The sequence below is a fragment of the Cyprinus carpio genome, chromosome A9 (assembly GCF_018340385.1).
Source record: "Cyprinus carpio isolate SPL01 chromosome A9, ASM1834038v1, whole genome shotgun sequence".
NCBI lineage: Eukaryota > Metazoa > Chordata > Actinopteri > Cypriniformes > Cyprinidae > Cyprinus > Cyprinus carpio.
Genome location: NC_056580.1, coordinates 15,505,289 through 15,531,588, shown reverse-complemented (window position 1 = coordinate 15,531,588; position 26,300 = coordinate 15,505,289). Strand labels below are relative to the sequence as shown.

The window sequence follows — 26,300 nt, the reverse complement described above, 5'->3', positions numbered from 1 at the left end:
TCACACACAGGTGTAGCGGATTCATTCTGGATGGAGTGAGGGTATGTCCTCCAGGAAACACCAGGATTTCTGGATGGACAGAGTTTCTAAAAGAAAGGTAAGAGTGGGGTAACTAGCATCTCAGACCTTTCTTGAACTTCTTTATCTTTATTGGCTATCTATGATGAATAATAAACAGACTCATGTTTAATTCAGAGCAAAGATTTTCTAGCAAATCTCCTGTTGGATCCCACATTGAGCAAAACCACATGGACACGGTGTTTGGAAATGACAGGAGGGTTCTGGAATGTTGGAATGGTTCTTATCTCATGCATGTTCTGCTGAAGAACATCTGGGTTAAGCCAGGTGTCTTCGGTTCACACAAAGAACTCCATAATTCGGTTTGTCCCTTCACTCACACTGCAGGGGTTTAGATTAGTGCATATTGGCTTCAAAGTGAAGTGTGCAATCTCTTGGACGTTAAACGACTTTTTTTCTTTTCCAGTTAAAGGTAAAGTTCACTCCCCCAAAAGCAAGACATTTTGAACAAGTGAAACAAATATTTTTTGGGATTTAGAATGGAAATCAAGCCACATGGTTTTTTGTCTCGCCGTCTCGTGTGAGGTGCCGTCAAAGACAGAGGATTATGATAATTATTTTTCACCCCGTCTGTGAAAGCTTATTGCTTATTGTTTTAATATGCCACCTTTAATGTTGTAGTAAATCCCTATTATGCTGTGATTACTCCAATTGAAAAAATTGTCTTCTGCAATAAGCAAACCAGTATGCCTTTCTTTCTTCTGTCGAACACAAAAAGCAGACATTTTAAAGATGTTTTTGTCCATACAATGAAAGTCAATAGAGTCCAATGTTGTTTCTAGACCTCACTCACTGTTTTAGACCTCACTGGACATAAAAAAAAAACATTGAAAAATTCTTTAAAATATCTTGCTTCGTGTTCCACAAGTTCATTTTGTCACCTTAGAGGAGAACACTAGCATACAAATGAACTTGAAGTTAAGAGACATGGTCAGAAATCCACAAAACTTAGATTTCGATTCTGTTGCATCTTTAAAAAAACATGCAAATTGCATTAATGTAACTGCAAAAAAAAGAATAAATAAACAACATGACTCTTCAGGTATGACGACATTTATCATAAAACACATTTGGGACAATGCTCACATTCTTTACTCATTCTTCAGGTGACAGATTTATCACTGATGAACATTGTCAAACAAATCCCTAAAAGATATATTTTAGTGAGGAGATTGAGTAACCCCACCAGCTATAATCCCAACAACGAATCACATGAATCTGTTTAATTTAAGACCAATTACCCCTACATTAACAATTACCCCTATAAAAAAAAAAAAAAAAATGAAAAGAGACGCAGTGGACATCTACAGCATTCAGCAAATAGATGCAAAATAAATCATAAAAGGCAAGTATAAGAAGACCGTGCCATTATTTATGAACCTTCTCTCCTCATTCAGTTTCATCTTATATCAGAACACCAAACTGGGCACTGCTGCTACTTTCATGAAGAGAGCTAAAGTAGATTTTCAGTGGATACAGAATTAGACCTAGTTGTGTTTCTCACACAAATCTATCAAATGGCTTCAAATTACTTGGAATATGGTTGGATGATATTTACTGCAGTTAAGAGCTTTGACAGCCCCAGGTTTCATTCCAGGGCTTGCAAAATTTCAAAATCCCTGTTAGCCCTTCAGGTAGGCATTCTTCAGGTTTTGGTAGCCCAAAATGAATTTAACTAGCCCGAATAAAAAAAGACATCGGCTGAACTTTACTGTGGACAAATCAGAATGATCAGCAAAAATTAGTAGCATATAGGGATGTAATGATTCAGTAAACATATGATGCGATAAAATTCACGATACAGATTACATGATACAATTTTCTTACAATTTATTTATATATACAGTATAGATCCAATATAATGATGCACAGGACATTTCTTTCTCCACTGTATACGTTCACTTAAGACATAACTGACTGTGTTTACGAGAATACTTGCAGAGACAATTATTTTGTGATAAGTAAGCTCCTCTGAAGTGTGCATTTTTAGCCTGTCACAGTGAATTGGATGAAAACCTGTAGTTCGAATCTTTACATTTCAAACTATGCTGTGCTATATCTAGGTTGCTGATATGTCTTCTTTATATCATATTCACTAAATATGTAAGAGCACAGACTTGTCAGTTTAGGGAGTGCACTGTTGGTTACAGTATTTACTTTTTTTTTTTTCATGTTTTATAATGTACAGCTCTTCTGCAAAGAAATCAATTTAAATACTTGAAGAATTTGATTAAGCTAATGGCCAACTCATGCCATTACCTCTTTAACCCAATATTTTACTTTACGGTACATTACACAGACTTTGTTCTTTTAATAATTTCCTCTGCACAAAAGGGCAGAGTCTTTCCAACTTTCATTTTAGTGGCTTAAGTGAGGGCTGGGATTTAAACAGCATGAGTTCACGGTGAGGCGGATCTGTCGTAAATCTGTCAACACTGCACCACACAGTAGAACTGTCCGCCCTGATTTACACCCTGCTGGAAATGATGGACAGTCATTCAGTTAGACAGCCCAGTCTGGATACTTTTTGAGAGGCGAGACGGAGAGTGCAACACTGGTCCTCACAGTCCACCCGAGTGGAAACGTGTGGGAGAAGGTGCATGGGGTGAGGCGGAGAAAACAATAAACAGTCCCTGCCATCAACAGCATGCTGGATTGTATTCAATGCATGTTGGCTTTTATGGAAGACAAAGATCTGTTCAGTACAGTTATGGGCTTTTCTTTGATAGTAGCGGTTTGGACCCAACTTTGGGAACAGCGACAAGAGAGGGTGTCTGAAATGAGAAACATCAGGGTGTGGACGAGACCAGAGGATATGACTAGTCAGGGTATGACTTGTTTCTGGGTGTTGTGAGCACACAGAAGCCCAGCACTACATCTGTGAATGTAGGGGCTGGAAGTAGGGCTGCTAATTTTATTTTGGTTAAATCGATTAATGAAATTTTAATCGCAAAGGCAATCAATGGGATTTTGGTGGATGTTTTTATTTTAATGAGTGTTTTTTGGTGAGGAGTGGTTCTGTGTTCAGAGGTCAGAGGGCGCTCTTGCGCTGAAAATATGCCCCGAAGAAGAAATCCAGGAAATGGCTATCGCTGCAGCTGAATAAACGGAAGATTTAACTGCTTTCATCGATTCAACATGACTAATAAACACACGACTATGGCAATATATGGTTTATCTTATTATAATTTTCATCATAATAAAGTCTATAATGAAATGCTACTCGACATAGGCTTTATCACTGCTTAGAACACAATGAAATATTGTGTGCCTTAATTATTCTGTTTAAGAAGCCACATCATCTCACACAAGGATTTATTTTAAACACTCGACTGACGTTATGAAGTGAATTTGGAGTTAAAACGTTATTAAATGCGGTATTTTTACGTGCTCTCAGATGGAGCAGCATTCACTACACAGAGCCGTAGTTCACTGAGAAGATACGCAAACAGCTGTCATAATTGAGAACGATTTTGTCGATTTCATAATCCTACAATTATATCGTCTGACTCTGCAATTATGAAAGTGATTTTGCATAGCTTGTCAGAGAACTATGGCTCTGCGTAGTAAATGCTGCTCCACCTGAAAGCAGGTGATGGAGATTTCCTGCTAATCACATAACCAGCTTTACTGACTAAATGCGCATGACAATCGCAATTAATCGCATGTGATTAATCGTGCAGCCCTAGGTAGAAGGCATGTGATTAGGGGGTGGAATGGTTTGCGGGAAAAAAATGCAAACCCACACTTGAGAACGCATGCAAATATTAAGCTCTCTCTGAAGTTTTGTGTTTAAATGGACATATTAACACAAAAATTATGTCAAAATGCCCGTCTTGGTAATAGCAGACATAGCCAGTTGAATGTACTGGATCAGTGCATTTTCTTAAAGTGACCGCACTTTCTTAATATTAATCAAACAGCAACAATAAATAAATCACTCACTGCTCTTGATTGAATGGCTTTTGTAAAATGAAAGGAGAAAATAAATGATCCCTACAAAACCTATTTACTGATAGAAAACAATGGTACTCTTAACAGAACAAGATTTAGAAGGATTCCTAGAACAAATTAGAACAAGGGTGGGTGGGTGTGCAAAAGAGAGAGAGACTAGCTAATAGGGTCATTCTCACAGACCCTCTAGTACCATTACAGTGTATTCGGCAGCCTGAGATTTTCAGGGTGGATATGGATTGGAGTATGAATATGAAAGAGTAATTACGCAGCAGATTGGCTTCAGGCCAGCCTGAGAGATGATCTGGGTGACAGTATCTCTCAGCACTAATGAAAATGATACTGTTTTACACAGTGTAATCTCAGGACTCCATACTGAGGCCTTTTAGTGTATGATTGAGGTTCTGCTTTAGATGTAAGTGCATCAATGTTTCATCTGAGCTGAAGGTCACTGTTCCAGATCCTGGTCATTTCATTTGCTTTACACAATCAGGCTTTTTCGGGCATGGGTAGCAACAAGTACACAGATATCGTTGCGATTAATCTCATTATCATTATGTGATTCATTATCAATGAATGCATCTTGGGACCAAATTTTGTGTTTTGCCACATCTGACAATGTGCCTAATGGTATAGCCTAGATATTGTTGTACCTTTGGCAATGAGATTACTTCTCAAATCAACTGTAAGGATGTATTATTCCATATTTACTAATTAAAATTAAACTAAAATAGATACTTTTATTAGTGTTTTTTTTTTTTTTAACACAGAACAGTCATTATTTTTGCAATTCTGTTTAGTGGCATAAAAAGTGGCATAGATGTGCTATAGATTAGGCCTTTTTTTTACGTGAATATACGGAGAAGGTGGTAAAACTATTGTAGTGTTGTATTTTGAATATTAAAGTTAAAGTAAAAGGGGAGGGGGGAGAGAGAGAGAGAGAGAGAGAGAGAGAGAGAGAGAGAGAGAGAGAGAGAGAGAGAGAGAAAAAAGACCTCTCTATGTATCACTATTCATTTATGTGTGTGTTCATGTAACTACTTGCTCACTTCACCTTGGCCTAGGGGGCGCTCTTGAATCATACATGAGATGTGTTGGCTGTAGGAGGGGGTGAATGTGTATCATGCTCATACACACAAAACACACAACATTGTTTTGATGAGCCCTACAGAGTGCAACTTTCCCATGGTCGGAGCAGAGGAGAGCACATCAGCCCTTTCTTAACACACAGACCCTTACTGGCATTCAGAACCTGTTCCTTCCGCCCCACAAACAATCACACACCAGCATGTGTGTACAGTAGTGTGCCAGACTAAGTGGCTCTCATTGTTCAGTCAATTTCTGAGCCCACACATTTGTTTTTATGTACAGAATCCATCACTTTTTCAACTACTCAAGCTCTTTTAGCAGATTACTGGACCACCTGCTTTACACTAACAATATGACAATTACAGCATCATTTCTTGCCAAAGACTAAAACAAATCACAGCAAAAATGTCTTATGTTATACACTCGCCACCACCACAAAGATTTGGACTTCTCCTCAATGATTTCATCAATGATCCTTCACATTTCATAGCTTTTTTAACACTGACACACCAAGTTGACTGGTTAGACCTGCATAAAAGTTGGATTATTGCAGCATGGGTAATTTTGATAGTGTCCAACAGAAGAAAAGGGCGCCTAGTGAACAGATTGAGGTCGACAAGGTCTCGTAATTGCAAACGGTAAAGAAACATCACTGGCAAGCCAAAGCTAGAAGTTCCGACTTCGAGGAATCATCTTGAGTTGTAGAAACAAATATTATGAGGAACAAAGGAGGATTTAAAGTATTTCCCACCAAAAATCTAATGAAATCCAGACTAAAAAGTGAGTGCACTGTATTCAAACATGTCTACAAAGCCCCTGACAGCTGCAATCAACATTGGTCAAACAGAAACTATATCCCAGCACACAAAAGGCGGTTACCATCTTGCTGAAGTAAATCTAGACAAATATGGGTGAGCGCTGGTAGCATTCTTGGCAAAGAAGCTTTACAATGAATTCTGAGAAGGGCGTACATGCGGGATGTGTTCTAGTGATCAACGACCACTAGAGTGCAACGGGACAGAGCAGAACACAGAAGTCGCAAGACAGATTGTTGCCAATTACCTAGTAGAATCAGAAAGTAAGCAAGGAAATACCTGTAGCTGCTGCTTATGCAATGGTTTCTCAACAGTTGCTTTAATACAGTCAGACTTCAGGAAATTGAATGCAGTTTTTCCATTAAAAGGACTTATATGAAAAGAATACACTGCTGTCAAGTTCCGTATCAATGCTGTGTGTCACCACAAGCACACAGGAGACATCCGCTGTCAAAGAGTTTGAGCCGTTCATAATTTTCTGAAGGAGCTAATGCATTTATTCTGTTGTGTTTAGCTGTGAACCGGTGTTGGAAATTGTAATTATCTACTTTGTAAAGAAAGAAACAAATTGTTAAATTGGACAGGCACAGTAATGAAAGAGCTTATCTCCATCCGAGTGGATGAAGAAATTAGTTGACAAGGTATTGAAACAATTACAGATTGCTAGCTTATGTTTTCTACAGCAAATGACAACACAGAGCTTAAACAGCATTTTGATGCTAATTGTTAGCAATGCGGGTAAAGCAAGAAAGCTGTGATATTGCAAATATGGTACATTAACCTAAAAAGGTCAGTTGTCACATTGACTGAAATGTGGAAGTAGCTAATGATACAGTATGTTGTACAATTCAGGGTGCCTGCACGTTTATGTTTGAAAGAGTAGAATAATGTACATGTGTCGAATGCTGAAAAACATGGGAAAAAGTAGGATTTTTCTCTCCTAAACCTTTACATTTGTAATTCAATTATCAGAATTGGCTCAAATCCTGAACTGTAGCACAGTTTGAGAGCATCTGTCTGGATTCTAGTGTCAACTTCTACTGACTAACTCTGACTAGACAATGTTGCCACCATGACGCCAAGACTTCATCCTTATTCTCTATCCCACCATCCTCCATATGCATTATGTTCTGCGAGCACATCAAAGCTATTTCAAACAGCTTTCTCTTCTCTGAATCAGAACGGGCACAGGGCTGGTATTCCTGTACAAACACACCACTGCCTTAGACCCTTTGTAGTGTCCTATCTCGCCTGGCCCCTCTCATACATTCACTCAGTCTGACAGCAGGAAAAGTCTGTGGAAAGGATTTACAGACGCACACCATCCCACCTCCAGTGTGCTGGGGAGCAGGACACAGTTGGAAGCCATCCAGAGTCAATAGCAAAGAGATTCAAGTTTTAAGCTGAAGATGTTGTCGAGAAAGGAAGATGGTATGGAGAGAAAAAAAAAAAAAAGTATTGTCTGTGCAGTTGGGTCTTTCTTTTTAAGTGCCTAGAGTCGGTCCTCTGAGGGGTTTCTGTGCCGCTAAAATCCAATAATTTGCAGCAATGCTCAGACCCTCGCTTTTAAAACCTTAAGATCACAACAACCCTTTCTTTCCTGTCCCATAAGGAAGCTGACTCCCTCTTTTCTCTCTCAATCCTTTATTCTTCTCCTTTGCAGCTGATTATATACAGATCTCAAGCCATTTCTAAATTTGCTTCAATGATGCATACATTGTTACCCATAAGAGGCCAGTAGTTTGAGAAGCCTGTGTATAGCTTCTCACTCAAACTGAGTCATCTAATATAATTACGCTCGTTTTATCTTGTTCCATCTGGAGGGGATGGAGCGAAGGGGCAAAGCAAAGTGGATTGTTTTTTGTTGTTGTTGTTGTTGTTTTCAGCCTAGAGCACTTTTACATTTATTCTCAGGTCATAAATTAGATATTCTGATCTGTAAATGATCCAAATATTGTCTTAATGATATTCAAAAAAGACAGGGTGAATATGTAGGGAAACAAACCCCAGAGAATGAGTGCATTTTAAAAGGACAAAAAGATTTAACAAACACATACTGATTTTTTTTTTTTCAAACTTTTTAGAGTATGTTTTACAATAAAATACTATTTAAAGGTGCCATGTGTAAAAATTGAGGTAAAAATATCCAAAAAATGACCTACACGCATCAAAAGAATGAGAAGAAATAAGGGCGATGATGTCATTAAAAAAAATGTCAAGTTATAGTGCTGCAGAGATATCAACCTTAATTAGCATTAGCATTACTAGCCATGGCCCGAGAGGTGTCGTAATACCAGTTTCGGCCATGGGAGGCGGTATGCGGGCAACATAACCACCAGCCAACCTGCAATACACGAATAACTCGCACGGCTTGTGGGCGTACTGGAATCGTGTGGAAGGTACAGCCCACTACTTCATTTCAGTTCAGGGAAGAGAGCGGAAGGATGGCTGAAGCCCTTGGCAAGAGACACCTACCACCACCACCCGCTACAGGGAAACAACCGCGCTCGGAGTCACAAATCAAATCCGATAAGAAAAGGAGCCGAACCAGAGTAAACATCGGCACTGCTTTCCATCGCTGGAGACAACTGATGGACTTGAAAGAAATGAGGTTTGACTCCGAACTTGCAACATTTCTTTTGGATTGTTAAGTAAGGTGCTGTTAGTATTTCGCTAGAAGTTTGTTTTATATGTTTGCGTTTTTTTTTTTCGGGAAGTTATAACATAGAAATGGATCGAAGGCTGTTCGATAAACGTGCTAATGTTAGCGATGGCTAACCGTAGCTGCGTTTGATAATTAGCTAGCTATAACTTACCCACAGATCCGATCCGGTTTTCACCTGTTTATCTACCAAAGCCCGTCTCTACCAAGCTGATGCTAAAATGTAACATTACCTAAGAAGCTTGAAATGTCTTCGATGATAATGAAGAGAGAGAGAGAGAGAGCGCCCCGGCCGCGCGCGCGCACTCACTCACTATATTCAGAGCGGTCAAGTTTTTGAAAGCGTGTGAAAAGAGTCAATTGCGTGTGTCTCACGGTGAATGCTTGAGAGTTGGCAGCTCTGGTTACGTTGGTTGGCGCTAGCTTGGTCAACATCAGCTGTCTGATGTTGACCAATGATGTTGACAGAATGCTGTCTGTCAAATCAATTTAATTTAAATAATGTGTATATACAACTCAAAATGTAATATGAACAAAACGAATATGAACATATTCACTGGTAAAGATGAAGGGGAGTAGCTTGAAGATGTCATGTTTCAAAATCACTTGACATCACCCAACGTTCCTTTGGAGGCAAAACGTCCTTTAGGCTTCGGCTATGGTTCTAGGGTTGTTGTGAAGGTAGGGGCGGATCATAGAGACTATGCCGTTTCTCGTTTGTTACTCTAGAGTAGACCAATTCACTTTATTGAGGCATACTGCCCCCATCTGGTATGGAATGTGGAGTATGACTTGTTTTTTTTGCCAGACATTACACATGGCTCCTTTAAGTCTTAATAAAAAAAAAAAATAGCTTAATGTGTTACTTGCCATTTCTTTGTAATTATTTGTAATTATTTAATTTATTTGCAATCCCTGGGAGATATTAGTTTTAAGTGTAATATTTAAGATTAGACAGACAGACAGACAGATAGTAGGGATGTACACTAGGGCTGGACCAGAATAATCTATTATTTGAATATTCGTTCGGTGGGTTGGCATTCGATTTTCAATTTTGAGATTCAAATATTCTATTTTTTTTTTCCCCGAACACCTGCCATCCCCCGTGAAACAGTTCTCATTCGCCCTTGAATATGAATTGCACATGAGTGAACGTCATGATTCAGTTCATCTGGAAGAGAAGACAAAAATGCCAAGACCTCAGCTGTGTGAGAGCACTTTAAATTAAGTGAGGACAAGACAAAGGCACTGTGCCAAATATGCGATTAGAAACCGGACTACCACAATAGCATATCAAGTTTGAAAAGTAACCTGTTGGAGTAAAAAAACAGCTTCTTTTATCTGCCATGTTAGCCTCAGTAATTTTACACATGATAAAAACGTGCACTTAATTTGCTTGGAAAATACTTGTGTATACGGCTGTCATTAAAAAAAAAAGTACAGTAGCCCAGCTTAATAATAATTTATCTACATTAAAAGTATTGCTCTTAACAGACCTGTGTGTTTTGTATCACTAGTGCAGTGTCTGTTCTCACACGTCACAGTTCGGTACGTACCTCGGTTTTGGGGTAACGGTTCGATATAAGTTCTGTACAACAGGAAATGTATTTTTTTAATTTATTTTGAATAAACAGTAGTGTTATCAGTTATTTTTGTAAAATAAAGATTTAAAGCAAAAACAGAATGCTAGCCTCTGACTTAAGATTTGTGAAATTATGCTACAAGACACCTGCACAAAACAAAAACAGCAGAAGGACTGATTGCAGATTCACTCTCTGACAGCAGGTGGTGATCATGAAACAGCAGCAATATAGAGTTTCCTTGGTTACCACTGTAAAAAAGCAGCTGCACATATAAACACTACTTTAATATGCATTATATGGCAGTAAGAGGAAAAGAAAATACCATCAAGACAATTCTGAAGGTGGCCAGGTCCTCTCAGAGATACGTTCATATAAACCCCCATATATTTGTCTTCCTATATTCTGAGCATTCCAAACAGTAGGCTTGATCGCTCTGGTACCATATTCTATCCTCTTTACAGACATCATAAAAATTCCACACAAATTACATTTTGGGAAATGTTTGCATTGCAGTTTGTGTGCAATTTTGGAATAGAGGTCAGCCAAAATAAAATTAAAAACGGGTTCCAATTTTTAGCTGATCAACCGGTGCATCTCTAGAAGCTGAAACTTTCACACGCAACTGTTTTAAAATAAAAGTAGGCGGTTCTTGGAGCACTCTTGTGCAATATGAACTCGCCGATCTTGTTTTGGGTTGGTGCATAGACCATCTCTTCTTCTGCTCTTTCCTGTTGAGACAGATAGCGTTGCTTTAGCACACCCCCTAATGGACTGATGGCCTATGACTGACAGTATTCCTCGCCTGACTGCATGAACCGAACCGTGAAGTAGGGCTTTGCGATAACAATAATCATTGCGCAATACAAATTTCCTTGATAAACAATAACAAGAGGTTGATCAGTTTTCGATAAAATGTTTTTGAGGCAAAGGCAGAACGAAAGAGTGCAACTTATTTGAAGCAGTTAGTAGACTTTTTAATCTACAAATTTACCATAGATATTTAATGTAGTAGCACTAACTGCACCATGTATTGTGTCAAAAATGTGGTTACTTGTGTTGAATTTATATTATTAATGTAGGCATGATTTAAATGCAATGAAGGAGGAGTAATGGATTTTTTTTTTTTTTTTTTTTTTGTGATTAAGCTACAGTGTTTATGCATTTATACTAAATTTATTTAGACTAGCTACTGATTTTCATACAAACACCTAAAAACCATATTACATTTTTACCATGGTACTGAGGTGCTATATTTGTGGTTTTAACTGTGATTATCATGATCTAAATGTATGCTACTATGGAAGACCAGTGGTTTAAAAAGAAAAAAAAAACAACAAAAACAAAACAACAAATAAAAAACAAACAGTCAGAATAATTAAATTTCACCATATAAAAATAAGGTTGCTACAATACAGATATTACTGATTTTGATAATGAACATAAATCTACATCTGCATCCTAACTTAAGCTATTATTAAATGTGTATTTCTAAAAGACAATTTTTTTAATATTTTTATTAATATTATCAGGCAACACAAAACTGTTTCTTGATTTTAAACAATATTACTCATTAGACCATGCAGAACTAAGAATTTTTTTTTTTCTATTAAGATGTTTATTTTGTTAAGGAAAAATGACTGGAAAAGTGTAAAGAATTCAAAAACGTTAAGTATTTGTCGTGTTCTGACCATAAAGAATAGTTTAAAACCATAATTAGCTGTCTGGTTTTTACAACTTTCACATTGGAGCAAAAATCTGCCTTTAAAAGAAATGAAAAAAACATTATCGTGATAATTTTTTGGCCATATCGCCCAGCCCTACCGTGAAGTTCGGGACGAATACATGTGCCATCAGACAGACAGATATATACTCACAAAACAGTTAAAACCTCTTCAAAATATATTAAAATCATACAGGTTTACAACAACATGCGGGTGAGTAAATGATGACTTGAATACATGAAATGAGGCTGATAAAATGAGCTTTTCCTGTAGATTTAATAACTCTTTTTGGAAAGAAGTGGCCTTGCAAGTTGAACGCACAGAAATTAGCAAGATAAACTTCATCTGATACATTAGAGAGGATCATATCTGAGAGAAGTTGCATAATTGCTCATTTTTATTCAAATAGTGTAACAACCAAAGGAAGAAGCTAATGAAGCGACCATTATTTTGACAAGTTTTTGAAGCAGCACAAGTGCTAACTTGATGGTTAGACAATCCAGAATGGATTTTTATGATAACTCGCTATCAGCCTTTATTATATCAAGAAATACAAGCTATTTTATTTGCATGCACCATGCCATTGAATGGCACAAACTTAACTCAGGAAATGCATCCTGCGAGCTCTTGCTTTCATTAATGCCGTGATTAATGTTTTTCAAGGCTCTACTCACAAGTTGATTATTTATCGGAGGTGTTAGCGAAGCTAATTGCGGTGATGTAGAGGGCTGCACTAGCTCATTCACTCTTTCTCCGGCTGGAAAAATAAATAAAAGGTACGTGTTACACGACCACCTAATCAGAACTTGGAGAGAGGAAGAGAAAAGCACTTTAGTGAAAACAGGGAATGAATAAATGATAGGCGGTAAACATTTGTGGTGAACGAGGGAGTACTAGATGAAGGAATAAGGGCCTTTTGGCCCATAAACCCATTACTACATTTTGCATCATAAGAAAGACCTGAAGGACATAAAAAAGAGAGAAAGAGCCATTAAATAAACACAAAACAATCAAAACCACATTGCTTCTAGTGCTGGGTTTCAAAGTGGTGTGTAGGCAGCAACTTAAGCAAGTAAAAAGTGCACAGAAAGAGCATATGCTCGCTTAACCGGGGCATGTGGTTGACTTCTGAAATAAAGAGGCAAAGCTTTCTGAGTCCAATACACACATCTTAACTGTTTACGTGTTAAAGGTTTATGCAACATCATTGACCTTACACTATCAACAAGCAACCAATCCTAGAATATTATTGTATGTTACATTAAGTGCTTGACACTTGACAAATACATATATGTGACAGTTAATGACTACCTGCAGCAGAACAGTGCCATATTTTTGTGATCTGAGAAGATATGTGGTGTTATTAAACTGCCACATTCTAATCAGATTCCGCACTGACCCAACAGTTTGAATTCATACAAACAGCTATTCAAATGGTCATTATATGCATTATCTTTCACAAATCCAAATAGACATTCACAGTTTATATTTGAATATACACGTCACAGTGCAATATTCCAACAATTACTCCAATTCACCTAGAAAAAGTAGTTTTTTTTTTTTTAGGAAGGATGGTAGGGAGGAGGTTATTAGTAGTTAATATAGTTGTTATCAAGCAGAATTGCAAACATTAATCACTATTTTCTAAATAATATTTTTTTGTAAATACTATGTACTTATTGCTTTTTTGATTCTTATGTTCACTTTTGCATCCAGCCACAAACACCTGCACTGCTTTCGAAACATTGTTGTCGCTGCAGCTGCTCGAGTGCAGAGAAAATGACGGACAGTGTAGAACTGGCTGAGGGAGGAAATAATATGCTAATACGGACAGTCCGTCAGCGATTGTGGGTGTGGCCTAAGCAGCATGACGTCATATTGCTCAGAAAATCAAAATGGCTTGCTAATTGAGACTGTTTAGGTTTTTTGGGGATTACAAAAAAATAGTGAATGGATTTTTATCATTGTAGGGTGGCTGTGTCCACACACTGCTAAAACTGCCCGTAAAACATAGCCTAAGCATTGGCAAGAGCTGTGTCATTCATTTTCTACCAATTACATTAGATTTATATAAATTAAAAAAACAACAGATTAAAAATACACAAGGTGTTTTAAATATGCATGATACAATGTACAATGACAGAAATTCTACAACTTTTTCTGGTAAGATCTTATTAAACAAGTCCTAAGAGCTTTGTATGTCAGTCAGATGGGCTCTTCCTGTCTAAGTAGGTGGTTCTTAGCTAGAAAACAACAGTATGGACAAGAACCTTTAGCCTGGCAAGATTGCAATAGCGAAGGGAAAGGCTTAAAGTATTTGCCAATATTGCAACATTACAGTATAAATACAATCACGTCTAGTAGGAAACATTTTGCTTTGTCGCTATAAGCTTAATATATTAGCTGAATTGACAGCGCTCTGACAACATGCCACGCAGGTGAGCAATATCCTGACAGACCGTGATTGTGTGTTAACAAAGAGCTCAGTTTAGTTTCTCAGCTTGTTAAAAGCGTGTTACCGCTCTGTTATTTATGTGGTGGGAGTGAAGCGAAGAAGGGGCTGTAACTCATTTTCAAATAATGAGAAACCTCTCATCTACAGTAGTAGTCTCAGCCTCAGACATCACACCCACAGACCGTTGGCTAAACGTTTGATGCATCTCGGTCACAAAAGTGGAAACACTTCAGGAGTGTCGAAGTCGACATCGGATTGGTTGAATTCTACAGGATTTCTGCAAAACGTGTGTGTCGCATTCTTTAACGTTCGGCCTGGAAACAACGATACCGTGGCGCCAAACCCCCGCACAAAAGAAGAAAGTCGTTGTGTTTACGACGAGCGCTTATCAGGATCAACTAAACAATGGATTTTGTGAAATATTTAAATTTTGCGGCATACAATCTTTAAAATTTGTCAGAGATTTACACACCGGTCTGTTATTCTGGCAACATTTCCACGCCTCGAAATGTGACGATGAATTCCAGTCCTTCAGCCATTAGTCTGAAGGTCTGGTTACGCGAGACTACTCATCTAGTTTCTCATCTGCTCTTCAAGTTTGCTCATCCTCCACTCCACAGACTGGACAGTCATCAATCCGGACATGCCTTCACATTCACACCCTGTCACATGTCCTTACAAGTCACCCGCTCTGTGGCTTTGTCACTTTAAGATGCCAGTTTTACTTCAGTATTCAGCTTTCTGCCTCAATTTGTCTCTATATCTTTCATTTTCTTATCTCTTTGTTATCTGAGGGAAAATAATATGATGCAAAGTACAACAGGTTGTGTAATTCAAGTACCTAAGGAATTTCTTAAAACACATGTTTGATGCAGGTTTATTAATTATAAATTAAAGACTAGCCAACAGTAGTTCAATATGTGCTGGTGCTTTATTTATTTATTTATTTATTTTTTAATACCACACATTCTGCTTAGAGAAAGATGCTTTATACATTGAGAAAGATGTTGGTGTACCCCCTCATGGTCTCAAGATATTTACAACATACAGAAGCAGCATCTCAACAGAAAATATATTCTGTGTGTAGGAGCACCTAGAAATTACTTCATTATAAAATAAAAAAGATAAAGTGAGATAAAATCTAAAATTAGAAATAAAGCCACATTGTGAGGTATAAAGTGAAGTGAAGTGAAAGTGAAGTGAAGTGAAAGTGACATTCAGCCAAGTATGGTGACCCATACTCAGAATTCGTGCTCTGCATTTAACCCATCCGAAGTGCACACACACAGAGCAGTGAACACACACACACTGTGAACACACACCCGGAGCAGTGGGCAGCCATTTTTATGCTGCGGCGCCGGGGGAGCAGTTGGGGGTTCGATGCCTTGCTCAAGGGCACCTAAGTCATGGTATTGAAGGTGGAGAGAGAGAACTGTACATGCACTCCCCCCACCCACAATTCCTGCCGGCCCGAGACTCGAACTCACAACCCTTCGATTGGGAGTCCGACTCTCTAACCATTAGGCCACGACTTCCCCGTGGCAAAAGGAAGATCACATGGTCAGGTCAGAAAGTCATATGGTCAGATTGAAAATTCACAACAATGAGATTTAATTCAATTCTGAGATTTAAAGTCAAATTGTGAGATATGTCATCACAATTGGCAGATACAAAGTCACATTTCATTTGTGTTTTTATTTTTAGCAAGAAAACACATTTCCATAAGATAATGCTTTGATGTGCAAAGGAAAAAGTATAGAATGGAAACGTCATTCTAGAATCTTTGATGTGGAATTGCTCCCCTCAAGCATATTACAATCAAATTAACTAATTGTTTAATTTTTTTAAAAATACTTCAGTGCGGGGGGGATGGGTAGTTCTCTACATTCAACACAACCGCTCAAGCATGATGCCAAAACTTGTGTAAGGAGCTCCATTTTATTGTTCATTAAAGGACTACCCAAGATCTGTGGTACACCACTGTATCTGATTATCTAGCTTGGTACACCACTGTATCTGATTATCTAGCTAAAGGATTAATCCGTCTAGATGTTTACTGGCTGTATGGATATCTGAAAGTCAACTTGCAGCAGATTGTTAGAAAGAGGCAGCATTTAAGCGGACCAGCAAGTGTCACCAGAGAAATATGCATTCAAAAAAAATTCCATTTCATGGCAACTTTTACCATCTTAAATTGATATACTGTGATAAAAGTTTTTCCACATCATTTTTGGATAGCAAAACTCAACATATATGGATAGTTTACGTCCAAAAGAGGCAAGCAGAGAAAAACCAGTTTGCCCTTCATGGGTGGTCATAGCTGTTTGAACTTGCTTGAGGGCCAAATGAGGAAAATAACAACCTGCCTCCATAATGGAATAAAAAGCAGACACTATCAAAGTAACATTCGGGTCTCTCATAGTTTGGGCCAGGGCCTCCATCTACAGCTGTGCCAGCCTTCACAATGCATCAGGAGGGAATTACACTGAGGGGCTACAGTTACAGCACCACAGTGGAGCTGCCACATTGTGTTTTAAGGTAGTCCTGATCACTCCATGCTGGTCTAATTAAGAGTGTTTACACTGGCCATTTGATCCAGAGTGACAATAGAACCAAACCTGAGTCTAAATCTGAGTCAAAACATGGGTCTAATGAGGAACAGGCTGGGCGGCACATTCCCCTGCTGCCTGTAAATATGACAGATGCGATAACACTAACTACACCAGACTGAAAGAGGCTGTTTGTTTTGCTAATTCGTGATTGGATGGGTCTGTTAAGAGCAGGGGGTCACGTGTCCCCATCATTTATCGAATTTGGCAAAGTGGCAATGACATGGATGGGAAGCCACACTGGGAATTAACAGAGGCTAGCATTACAGGGTGGCAGTTATTTGAGGATTTTTGAAAAACTATTATGTCGTGATAAATCCCAATTTGTTATACATATCCAATCTCCAAATAACCTGATACCTTACATGTGCTTTCTTTCAGAGACGTAGATTGGAAGAATGTATTGTCATTTCCACCATAAAGTGACATTTGAGCTGTTGAACCAGTATAAATTTCTAAACCATAACAAAAGGTGAACATTATACATACTGGAAGGGTTTTCCCCAGCACGTCATCTCTGAAAGCAGCGTTTCCACAATAATACTACTAACTTCAGACTACGTGGATTTAAGAGCAGAACGAGGACTAAACATGTTAAACACAAAGCATCAGCTTGAAGACCAGCTATGAAAACACCATGCAGCATGTGCTTTTATGTCTCATTTTCTCTTTGCTCTCCGCTCAGAATCAACATATTATATTCTAACTTCTAATGTGTTTTAAAATATTTGCCTTGTCAGCAGCTCATCTCGCCAAAGAGCCGTTCTCCAAGGCCAGAGAAGTCTTCAGGCCTCATCTATAAGACGTGCATGATGGTAAGGAGACAGGGCTTTTAGACATCTTGACGACTCTCAGCCAGGAGTGGAGACACAGAGATACTAGAATCAGCAAAAGCCAACACTCATAAATAGACCAGCTGATGCATGAGAATTTGACTTTGCCTCTTAGCTGGCAGACCCTGAGATAACTCTGAAAACTTTAATTGGTGAAAAATAGGAAAATGCATCTAAATTTAGCCAGCAATGGCATTTTGGAAGCACTAGCATAGCAACAATTATAAAACAGATAAAGTAACCAATGAAACCTAAATTCCATTATTTGACTATTAATAGTTCTGCACTGACAGAAGAATGCATTTTAAAGATGGAATATGAACTAAACAAAGTGCTTCTGGCACTACAATTTGGCGGCACCAAAACTGCTGAATCTACAGCAAAAATAAATACAGTAAGGTGATCAGACTTGTGACATAAAAACCTGCAACAATTCCAAATTATAATGTATTCATAAATAAAAACTTAAATGGCACAGTCAAAGTTGTTTCAGACTGAAACGGTAATATATGGCAAACATATGCATTATACATGTCAGGAGGAACTGAAAAACTGAATATACAATTACTACAGAATTTTATTCATTTTAAGGTAGACAGCACAACAACAGCCCTCACTTTACAAACAAGCGTATGAACACTTCATAATAACTCTTTCATCAAAAATACAGCTTAATTATGAACAGTCATGTACAAATATGAAAATATATTAATCAGTACTGAATTATAAGTATGAATAGATTTTAACGTATGCAGTAATGTTATTAGTATGAAAAAAAAAAAAAACCTTTTACTTAAAATTGATTAGGATACTTGACATCCATTTCCTACCATACCATAGCCTACCATACTCAATAAATTCAACTCGGCACGCCTCAATAAATTCTAACCCACTATATCCTGCCATAATTTCATAACAGGCGCGAAAAGAATTATCTGTTTAAAAAAAAAAAAAGAAATTCATTAAAAGCCGCTCGACGCTGCTACGCAACAGTGGGGCCTAAAGAACGCAAGGATGTCAAGATGCGTTTTGAACTGTTTTTACTCACACTAAAAACTGCTCTAGACGCCAGAGTCAGAAAATGCAGATGCCCAAGACTGCGTCCTGTATGAACTGCACGATCGCTCGAAAAACACTCTTCATCAGAATGGAAAGCAAAGAAGAAGCCAAATGCAGTCTAAGTTTGCCTTACCTTAATAATGATGATGAAGATGATCGTCAACCTACGTCGTTTAAACCTGTAAATTAGTTTAGCGCGAGCATGTAGCGGAAGACGAGTAATAACGTGACTTGAGGCTGCAATGGCAAACGGCGTCCCCTGTTGGTCTGTTTCTGACCTATTTTCAAGCCTTTCAGTTAAGTGAAATTCAGTATTCAATATTCGGATAATGGTTTTGTGCACTGAAAAACGCGGACATTTCCTCTGGCAGTCCAAGCTGGAGATGGGCCATCAAAATGAGAACTGTCTGATTACCAGATTATGCAGCACAGTCAGTGCAATTCGACTCTTTGATGAATTGCTCTTGTGTCGGTTTTATAGAGTCTGAGTCGAACAAACAACACGAAAAGTGGCAAAGAGAAGTGTAACCCGATAAAAAAAACTTTATGAACCGATTCTTGATGTAAGAAAAAAAAAAACATACCGTGTAGGTAATAGGCTATAAAAATTCTGAGTTTTGTCAATACAAGGTTATTTTATGTATTAATCACATTTTTGCAATTTGTTATTTAATAGTTATTGGACTGCATTTCTATACTGCCTCAAAAAAAAAACAGAAAAAAAAAAAAAAAAAAAAAAAAAAAAAAAAAAAACAGAAAAAAAAGAAAACAATTTTGTGTAGCTATATACAGTAACTAGGCTACACCTTTTTAAAATTATTTTTTATTATTTCAAGCGTAGGCTACTAATGATTCCCATTCTAGTGATTCTTGCAGGTTGAACAAAATAAGCAGGGGAAAAATACCTCCAAATAAAATGGTTACCAAAAACAGCACTTAAAAGAAGCCCATTTTCTTGAAGATGTTGTGGAGACACTAAAGAGGCACGTTAATATTTAATAAAGGCCCAAAACAAAACAAAAGAAGGAGATCAAAGCAGGAAAATTACATTACACTGCAGGAGAAAATATGATTTTAGATAGGAAAGAAGGTCTCCATGGTCAGGCTGCCACTGCTGTGTTCCCGGTCACCCTAGAGTCAGCTCATGTTGTCTACAACAAGCTTATAAAAGCACTCGACTCCAGTGCAGCTGCAAACAATAAGAGCGTGATCACACCTACCTCCTTCTGTCTCTGGCCAAACAGACCAGCATGTAGCAGAAGCTGTTGTGAAATAGCTAAAAAAAACACACAACTGCGATCGAACATCTGTTGAACAACTACTATATATGAACAGCTACTATGTATCTGTTGAACAAGTCCACACAACTACTATATCTCCTACAGTTATGCTAGTGAACTATATTACTTAATAGAAGAATTGTTTACAATTATTATTATTAATAAATGTAATTAATAAAGATTGGTGTGCTTTTGTGTTTTCATGCACTGCTCTGCCACTGATATGATGATGAATCCTGAACAGTTGACGGTAGCCATTGACTTCCATAGTATACTATGGAAGACATCAATGGCCGTCAACTCTTTGGTTACCAACATTCTTCAAAAAATCTTCTTCTAATGAAAGAAAGCAGCTCATACATGTTCGTAATAAGCGGAGGATAAGTAAATGATGACAGAATATTCATTGTTGGTTAAGCCATCGCTTTAAACTACAAAGTGTCATACCTGCCATTTAAATAAAACGATTAGAAGAAAAGTTCAAATTTAAACAACTTATATAAAAATGCAAAGTTCTAATATCACTAGAACTTAAATTTTATTTTAAAGTTATATAAAACAAAATATTTAAAAACTAATAAAAATGTCAAACATGGAAATAAATGAAAATCTCATACTTTTCAAGAAGTCGTGTTTTGCCTTTGATATCAAACTGCTACTTTCTAATTCATTCTAAGGATAACCTGGACAAAATGTTTCCAATCATACAGTATAAACAATAGTTTTCTCATGCAGAATTCTTATAGTAAAGTTGAACTGTCATTACTCAAACTCCAGAATGAAACCTCAGTCAAGTGCCTGAGGAAATGTAGCCATATTAATTGTCCCAGCAGCCGGGCTGCCGCTGAGTTATCCATTTTAACCCAGCTAATATTACAAACAAAATGGTTGAGGTAATGGAGCACAAACATACAAATCACTCTACCACCCGTGAAACGATAAAAGCGCGAGAAATGAAGAAACAGGAAATATCCACGTAACATCAAACATGTAATTGTAGTGGTAGTGGGTTGGAACATATTCAAACTAGCCAGCAATTATCAAAGGGCCAACAGGTCTTTCCCCCTCCCCTCAGATCTCTTTGCCAATTAAGCTGTCAGGTTGAGCGCAGATGGCTCACGGTGTATCACAGGCTGCTCCTCTGCCCTGTTGACCAGCTTTGCTAACTTTCACAGCCATCCATCATTCACTAAGGCCTTAATTAGCTTGTTATTTTGCCATGTAAACTATTCCCGGCATAAAAAAGGCACCCTCAGAGCATTCTCAATGCTTTCAGACCAGGGCCAACTGGGGGGATAGTGCGTCCTTGTGGGAGAGCAGCCAATAAGCGTCGCCCAGAATGGCATTTTCAATAGCCTTTTCAGCATGGTGCGCTGGCAATTATGCCCCCCAGCTCCCACATCACTCCACTTCCTGCCAAGCAGCGTTTCTTGTAGCCTGCAATTCTAGAGCTGATTCATAACCCTGTTATTGCCCTTTCTCATTTCTTAGGAATATTTTTTTTTTTTTTTTTTTTTTTTTGCCACCTTGGCAGGTTGGGCTATGGAAAGTGTTTATCAAAGATCAGCTGCAAGCCAGTGCAAAATAAGACATTAAGACAAAAGGAGAGAGAGAATGACAATACAGAGTCCACAATGTATCCATTTGGCACCATCACTTGGTCTCTCTCTCTCTCTCTCTCTCTCTCTCTCTCTCTTTGTGTGTGTGTGTGTGTGTGTGTGTGTGTGTGTGTGTGTGTGTGTGTGTGTGTGTGTGTGTGTGTGTGTGTGTGTGTGTGTGTGTGTGTGTGTGTGTGTGTGTGTGTGTGTGTGTGCCAAAGGGAGGCTCTTTGGCTGGCGGATTGATGAATTGGATTAGCCTAATGCAAGTTTGGGTACAGGGCCGCACCTGAGGCATGACCACACATTATGATACCAGCTCTCTCTGATTAACAGCACAAACTGAATTGAAATCTGGTCCAAAAGGAGCTCTGTAAGTGGATAATACTATACAGACAGTGGCGCACATGTTCAACAAACCAGCCTCTAACTTACCATCGGCATTGGATGATAGAGCTCTGTAAAGCATTAGCAAACAATAAGAGCTGATTACGTCTTATGCCCTTTATAGCATTGTACTTGGTGTGAGCAGCGTGATCACATTCTTGTATAGTACACAATATCAGTATATATCACTTCAGTGATAATTTTACTCAATTCAATAAAAAAGGCTTATATGTTACTAATGCAATTATAGCATTTTTTTTTTTTTTTTATTATCCAGTGAAATAAATGATGTACGAATGCAATGTATTTAATTTAATAATTTTTTAGTCCATTTATTGGATTCAATAAAATATAATAAAATAAAATATAATTTAATATATTTAAATATTTAACACGAGTTGAAACAAATAAAAAAAAAAAAAAAAAAAAACTAAAATATATATATATATATATATATATATATATATATATATATATATATATATATATATATATATATATATATATATATATATATATATATATATATATATATATATATATATATACATACATATACGTATATGTATACCTATAGTTGTCTATACCCATCAGTTGAATTCAGGGTTCCCATAGTTTCAGAAAAACTTTTTTTTTTTTTTTTTCATTCTTGATGACTGGTTAAATAATTTCATAGACATCCCACTTACAAAGAGGTTTTTTTAGATGAATAAATCTTTAAAACTAAAAATAAATAAATAAATAAATAAATAAATAAATAAAACAGCCTTGTTAAAAAAAAATAATAATAATAATAAAAAATGAAAAAAAAAAAATCCATGACTTTAAGAATCTATTAATTTCCATAGAGTAGATTTATATAGAACTTTTCTAAGCCTGGATTTTTATTTTTTTTTCTGATATTTACAAGGACTCTAATACCTATATTTATTATATATAACTTGCTGCAGACAAGCTACAGTTAAGCTAATTAACATAACATACATTAATATATGTATGAATGTATGTGAATACGTTTAATTTAAGTTGAATACTAGTGTATTTTTAGAATGCTACTACTGCCAGAGTTTATGTCTATAAGAACACCCTTAATAGTAGATGGCAGAGGAAAGTATGCAGAGTATATATGTAAATGGTATAGCAGACTCTGTACTGTCCAATGTACTATCATACTGCCCAGCCCAGTAAATTTAGGACACATAACTAGCCTATAATGCTGAATCATTTTACACAACAAACAACATCCACTGATTTTTAACAGCATTTTAAACCACACTTTTTTGTAGCATTGGTGCATCTGATAAAATTTCCATGTCATGAACATTTATTTCCCTTCATATAAATGCCTCCTGTCTCAAGCATTTTACCTGTTTGAGGGTTGTTATTTTTCTTGCTGTCCATTCACTCATTCACTCACTCACTCACTCACTCACTCACTCACTCTCTCACTCACTCACTTACTCACTCTCACTCATTTTGTCCTCCAAGCCAGTCAGCCAACAAGGTTTATTTTCCTTCATTATTGTTCCCTCTGTTTACTCTCATCATGCTTCAGTCAGCCCTAATTCAATCCTCCCTCACCCCGTCCCTCTCGGTGTCTTTCTCTCGTCTGTCTCTTCCTCATTCTTCACACATCCGCCAAACTGAAAAAAGGGAAGGTGAGTGAGCACTGGTAATTTTCTTCCACCCTGGAGGAAGGTTAGCACAGCACAGTGGCATTTCACTATATTATATCTGATTATGGAGTTTGATGATGGACAGCGAAATCGACATAGAAATAGAATATTTGCTGGCAATTCAGCCATGATAATGTCCTTTTGTTTACACAGAAATGCACTGACAGAAGGGGTTTTACATGTTGAGTAGAGACCGCTCTCTCAGACAGATTCATTCATTCATTACACTGATGGCACATTGCATTGCTGAAATATGTGGTAGCCTTCTACATTCACATTGTAACCACAGTTTTGGACTACAACTTGAAGGTTAAACATACAGAGATCTGTTTCCACATCTCACTGAGAGAAGACGTGGGAAAACCCCTGTCTCATCTATACATTTGTTCCTTTTCATCCACTTCCTTCCCCTCACCCATCTTTCCCTTCACTCAGCTAACTCAGAATGGTCAATAGCATAATAATCTACATGAACGCAAGTGATATTCATGGTCATGTCTGCTATCATTTGAAACGTCTCAATGCAACTGGCACAATGGTCTTAATCTTACAAGAATTAAACTACAAGGTAATATAGATCCTAAAAATTTAGAGATATTTTGCTCACAGTAGAGGGTGTGCTCTTTTCCAGTGTCTTTCATGCAAATTACCATCTGTCCCCAAAAGAGGTAAACTCTCCAAGTCTAGGCCTTGATCAATGCGATGCAGTCCAATTGTTAGTTCCTATCTCCATTCGGAGGATGTTTGTCTTGGTCTGAGTACTTAAGGAAATGATGCAAGAAGATCAGGGCGATGCTGTAACCAGATGAGCCCGTAGTGTGGAGTGTATATGCACACACCATACTATGTATTTTTTTTTCTGAAGTGATGTATCTTTTTCTCTTAGATTTATCTTTGAGAAGGGTACTCCTTTGTAAGATTTAGGGTAGGGTTTAGTGTAAGTGGCATAAAATGCGATATGTAGCGCCACACATCGGACATTTCATTTCTGAAGTGCTGCGATACATACAACAACCAACTTTGTCCCATTTATGTTCATCTGTTTAAGAGAAATAAAAAAATTCTCATAAGCAGCATAATATGATTTTGTGGAAATGTGGCCACAGGCATGTTTATGTGAGTGTGTGTGTGTGTGTGTGTGTGTGTGTGTGTGTGTGTGTGTGTGTGTGTGTGTGTGTGTGTGTGTGTGTGTGTGTGTGTGTGTGTGTGTGTGTGTGTGTGTGTGTGTACAGTAATTTAATGAGCACATGCATTTGTTTTATTCATTAACCTGATGAAAAAAACAACAACATATAAAAGCATTACAAATTATCTTTATGAAGGAGATTCATGGGAATTAGAGACAAAAAGAATTATACAGTCTAAACTTTACAGGAGCAATTTGCATGTGATTAACCTTAGAATTAAGTTAAACAAGTTCTCAAAAAAGCAGTTATCCAAGTCGCATTTGCACACAAGTCAAGTACAATATTTTAATACTACAGTACATTTATCTCAACGCACATTGCAGGTAGGCATCAAGATCAGGTCTGTTATTAAATCCATTCTGTCAGTCAGTCAAAGGAATACTTTTCACAAAAAAATGAAAATTCTGTCATCGTTTGCTCACTCTCAGATCTTTTTAAAACCTGTATGGAACACATAAGGCGTTATTTATAGCTTTATGTCAAAGCTGTTCTTTTATATAAAATGAAAGTGAATGGTGACCACAGCTGTCAGGCAAGATCTTCAGTGAAAAATGACCTACAGTAAATTTCAGTCTTTGCACTAAGCTATCAAATGGCTTTAGAAGACATGTGGAATACTTTGATATTGTGCTGTTGTAGTTTTTTTTTTTTTTTTTTTTTGGAGCTTGATAGCCCCAGGTCTCCATCCACTTTCATTTTTTTTTTTTTTTTTGGAGGAGAGCATTAACATCTCCCTCTGTTTTTCATGGAAAAAAAAAGAATCATGTAGGTTTTGGAATGACATGAGGGTGAGTAAAATGACAGAATTTAAATTTGGGTAAATTTTTTCTTTAATCAATCAGTCCATCTCTCACATTGCAGACACACTCATCTATGCAAGAGGGATGATAATAAATACAGAGACGCCGATTTTTGCATTGTAAGATTTTGCTTAATTAGTATACAGTAACTCAACGTCATAATAACGGATTGAATCCAAGTGAACCAGTAGTCAAGCGAAAATGGGAAAAACAGAGAGGAAATGCTCACAGATGAATGAACATGCCCTCCTGCAGAGAAAACAAGTTAACAACTGATTGAAGACTGAGATGGTGACTAGTGAAAGACTTGGGAAAGGCAGGAATTCATGAGAAATGCATGCCAGCTTGCCGAAACGGCACCGAAATGTGGATGAAATGCGCTCCATTTGATTTAAAGCCCTATTTGAACATTAAAGGCTTGTGGAGAGAGCGCAGGGAGTTGTTCAGTGTCTGAGCAAGAGTGAGCTAATGCCAGAGATTCATTAGAGACAGAGTATTCAGGCATGGCCTGGTG

The 26,300-nt window shown here is 37.5% G+C and overlaps 1 long non-coding RNA gene across 1 annotated transcript in view; it reads right to left on the bottom strand.

The window, feature by feature from the left end:
- The window catches only part of LOC122146127, a 49,434-nt gene extending 29,935 nt beyond the window's left edge, over positions 1-19,499 (bottom strand). Inside the window, exons 1-2 of the long non-coding RNA XR_006160819.1 lie at positions 18,992-19,499; positions 1-86 (exon numbers count right to left, since the gene is read on the bottom strand). The exon at positions 1-86 is cut by the window's left edge and continues 66 nt beyond it. This is a non-coding gene — a long non-coding RNA (uncharacterized LOC122146127). The remainder of the gene's footprint in view (positions 87-18,991) is intronic.
- Between the last annotated feature and the right edge of the window lie 6,801 nt (positions 19,500-26,300).